Source organism: Alligator sinensis, unplaced genomic scaffold (assembly GCF_000455745.1).
Source record: "Alligator sinensis unplaced genomic scaffold, ASM45574v1 scaffold588_1, whole genome shotgun sequence".
Classification (NCBI taxonomy): Eukaryota; Metazoa; Chordata; order Crocodylia; family Alligatoridae; genus Alligator; species Alligator sinensis.
Window position 1 is genome coordinate 901,919 of NW_005842244.1, and position 4,509 is coordinate 906,427.

Genomic DNA, 4,509 nt, shown 5'->3' on the forward strand with positions numbered 1-4,509 from the left:
TTTCAACTTATTTTTAACTAGACCACATACCCCAAAAGGTGGGGACTGCAGTTATGGGCTTCCAAAGAGAATGTGATCTTGTACTTTATTCCAGTACCTCTAATTTCACTCTATGGATCACCGCCTCGGAGACTTCTCACACCTTTTTAGAGCACAGCTGAGTCAAAGAAATAGTTACAGGTTCCAAGGGGACATACATTACTTTCCAGATTTAACAAACTCATTTGGGCTTGCTATTGAGTATATTTTTAAAAAATACATCACCATGGAAGAAGATCTACTAAATAGAGAAAGAGGGAACAAGGATTATTGTTGTCATTTGGTTAAGAAAAAAAGACTAATATTTGGTTAAGATGAAAAAGACTAATATAAGAGGTTACAGAGAAGATGGGGCAAGAACTTGTTGCGCACAAACTAGGTCCAAGCTTCAGCTCAACGCAAGGTTAAAAACAGGCCTGTTTATAAGCCTCTTAAAAGAGAGGATTTATATAGCAATTACAGTAATGGAAACTGATCTTTATAATTCTTACACAGTCTACAAACCTGCTGTGTCATATGTATCTGCAGAGGCTGCTAACTGCAGTGTTCTCTGCAAGAAATACAATCTTGAAAGCCAGCCATTTTAACGTATAATGGCAGAACCAACGGTGTGGGCATATCCAAGATCCAGCGAGGCACAAGGGCTAAGGGTTCAGAAACCCTAGAAAGAGCTATAAACGTTTTTCCTTTTAAGATGGACAGATGCAGTGTAACTATTGTCTTTTAAGAAATTGTGTGGAAAACAGGGCTTGCATAGTATGCAGGGAAACTGAATTCAGAAGAAATTTTATCTACCCAGTTCCTTCCCTTTCTGACAACCTCAGGTCTAGTTGATAAGTAACAAGAGCATCCTGTTCTGGCGTAGAATCACCTACATAGTATGGGTTGTTCAAGAAATAACATAAGTGCTAAGTCTATGCCTATACAGGCCTAGAAATTCAGATGTGGGGTTTGGCTCCACCTACAGGAAGCAGGAGGCAAAAAAGAGAAATTATGGTCTTCTGCTCTAGCTTCTTAACTTTAAACACCTGCAACCAGGCTTGTCTGCAGTCATCTTGCCAAGCCTCCAAGTCTCCTCACCTCATTTATTTAAATACAAAAGGATATCATTAGTAGATGCTAAGTCATCTGTGTTTTTTTAAATGGTTCTAAAACAGTCCAACTCAACAGCCAAAATTAGAGAACTGGTAGGAGAAGGTCCATGAGCAGCATAAGTAAGTACTGGTTGTAGCAAATACAAATAAAGGGGTAAAACGTAAGAAAATATTTGAAATGAAATGTAGCCACCTGCACAGGACACTGGCAGGACTGCACTTGGACTATTATGGACCTTTTAGGTATTCTAATATCTGGCAAAGTTCTGGGACTATTACAAAGGGAAAAAAAAGGCTGGACTATGCTTTGGAAGAACCAGATCATCTCAAAGCATAATAAAAACTGGCATAAGACAGGGGCAGAGAGGACAATTTCAGGCTTAAAAAAAAGCTTCAAGTTGAGCATTTGCTTTGCTGGATCTGGTTCTATAGTATGCAGGCATGTCATTAATGACAGTCTTAAGATAACAAAGGTAAGGTTGCACATGCAACCTTGCCTTTGGCATTTCCCCAACTGGGTGCTTAAAAATGTAACGTTGTTGGAAAATGATGTTGAGAACGGTGACAGAAAATGCAAATCAAGTGGCAGGAATGGCCGTTGATGCAGAAATGGTCTATACACCTAATGAATAATAAAAATAAAAAAATAAAATAATCAGAAGAGATGGAACATGTAAAAAGACTGAATACAGAACTGTGTGAGCAAATATAAGCCAATATACTCTAAGGAACAAAGAAAACGGTTGTTGATGGGTTGACAACAGATGTTCTCCAAAAAAAAAAAAAAAACCTCTAATGGAGCATTTCAAACACAAAGACCTTCCTGTGGAGCTGAAGAGGTTTATTGGCAGGCCTACAATAATGCATCTTTTGGAAGCTTAATAAAACCAAAGATTTTTAAGGTTTTGTCAGGTACTGAAATCAAGCAGAAGGGATACCTCTATGTATTAAGGGGGAGAGACAAAGAAAAAGCAGCAGAAACAACAAAATGTTGTCAGGGGATATTACTATTGGGTTGCTACAATTGAAATGCAAGGAAAATAGGCAGAATTTGTTTTCTAAAATGCTTCTAAAACAGTTTTCCTTAAAAATGTAATATGGGTATAAAATGATGATGAGCTGTACAGGTTGACATGCATGACTAATGCAGCTACCTACTACGTGCACAAGAGAACTCTTAAACACACCACAATGCATTCATATTTTTATGTATAAACAATTAAGCTATATATATCTACCCTGTCTTGTACAAATTAAGGTACAGTGTCCCAGTGAGAACCCTTGAAGTTTTTTGTTTATTTTTTATCATTATGTACTCTAATATTTAAAATGGAGAGTATCAGATAATGGCAGCATTTATGGAAAGTAAATGATCCTCTGGCTAGTGCACTGGACTGGGACCTGGAAGGATCTGGGTTCAGTTCTTTACTGCCACAAACTCCTCTGATATACTCAGCATATTTGGAGACATTTTTAAGGGTTAGGCCCTAAATACTTTTTAAAAACTGACCCTTGCTTGCTATCTCTGCCTAAGTTCTCTATTTTGCAGATACGAGGGTAATCATATTCATATATCTATGATGGTTCAAACACACAATGATGTGCCAACATAACAGAGAAAAAGTATGTTTAGAGAAGGGATCTGGAGCCGAAGAGGGATAATATGGGAATCTGAAAGCGTAAAAGGGGAAAAGTGTGAAGAGGGGAAAAATATCTGAAAAGCTTGCTGGAACAGTGAAGATTGTTTTGACATCTCATTCTTGGCTGTAACATCAAAACCCCAACTAGGTGAGAGAGAGAATATGAAATGGAAGACAAAAATTACACAATCAATCCACATTTTGTAGCAGATTTATTTAGGGGACAAGGAGTGAGGATTGGAAATACCTGAGGTGTAGAGACAAAAACATTGCTCATTTACTTGAACTGTCAACACAACATATACCTATAACAGCCAATGCTCTTCTCTGTGAGCACTCTCCTTTTGGTGGTGGTGATACATGTATAAACATTTTAAAGAAATCGATCACTATCAAATCAAAATGTTAATCTAACTTGAGTTTTCACACAAAAAATACTACTTAATCTCTTCGGTTATATCATATCCATAAAATATTTCTCATTTGCATAGCAGATTTGCAACCTCTAAGTTAAAAAAAAAAAAAATCAGACTAAATCATAGGATTTAATAATTATAAGACTTCAGAAAAAAAACATCGTTTCTGAGCTCTTAAGGGAAAATGCCTAGTTTTGTATACGGATATTTTAGGATACAAATCTGCCATGTACAAAAGAAAGACAAGGTTAGGGGTCGGGTTATTAGGTATGTGATTAGACGAATGAAGATTAAACTGACAAGTACTTTTTGGCCTCTTTTGCACTTACGTGAAGCAGAAAGTACACTGGACACACCAAGTATTGCAGAACAGCAGGGTGTTTTCTTAAAACATATGCAATAAATAAGTAGGAAAACATAAGGAATGAATTTGCCTTATGTATCCAATATACTGGTTGCAGCTTGATCAGTTAAAAGTAAGATTGTGTTCCATGGTGTTTTCTGCAATTAAACTTAATTTAGGCTGAAAGGAAACTAAATAGCTTAAATAATGCTAATTTTCTATCAGTTTGCAGACATTTCATTAGCACTTCAAGGAAACACTGGTAAAGGAATACTGATGTCATTTTGAAGGTTATATTCAAGAAAACCCTACCTACTTTATTGAACAGTTTAAGAGTTTATAGATTTCATAGACATTAGGGCTGGAAGGGACCTCGGAAGATCATCGAGTCCAGCCCCCTGCGCAAAGGGCAGGAAGTCAGCTGGGGTCATAGGATCCCAGCAAGATAAGCATCCAGTTTCATCTTGAAGGTGTGCAATGAAGGCGCTTGAACCACCTCCGGTGGCAGGCTGTTCCAGACCTTGGAGGCTCGGACAGTAAAGAAATTCTTCCTTATGTCCAGCCTGAAACGGTCTTGTAGTAGTTTGTGACCATTCGACCTCGTCATCCCTTGGGGCGCTCTGGTGAACAAACATTCCCCCAGATACTGGTGGTCACCCCTGATAAACTTGTAGGTGGCCATCAGATCACCCCTGAGCCTGTGCTTTTCCAGGCTAAAGAGCCCCAGGGCACTCAGCCTGTCATCGTAGGGTCTGCTTCCCTGACCTCTGATCATGCGCGTGGCTCTTCTCTGGACTCTCTCAAGCTTCTCCACATCCTTTTTGAATTGTGGAGCCCAAAACTGGACACAGTACTCCAGCTGCGGCCTCACTAAGGCCGAGTACAGGGGGAGAATGACGTCCCGGGATTTGCTTGAGAAGCATCTATGGATGAAAGCCAGCGTTTTGGTCGCTTTACTAGCCGCCGCATCGCACTGC

General features: G+C 38.9%; 1 protein-coding gene across 3 annotated transcripts in view; it reads right to left on the reverse strand.

The window, feature by feature from the left end:
- The window catches only part of TM2D1 (TM2 domain containing 1), a 59,433-nt gene that overhangs the window by 25,153 nt on the left and 29,771 nt on the right, over positions 1 to 4,509 (reverse strand). The gene's annotated exons all lie outside the window — the stretch shown is intronic.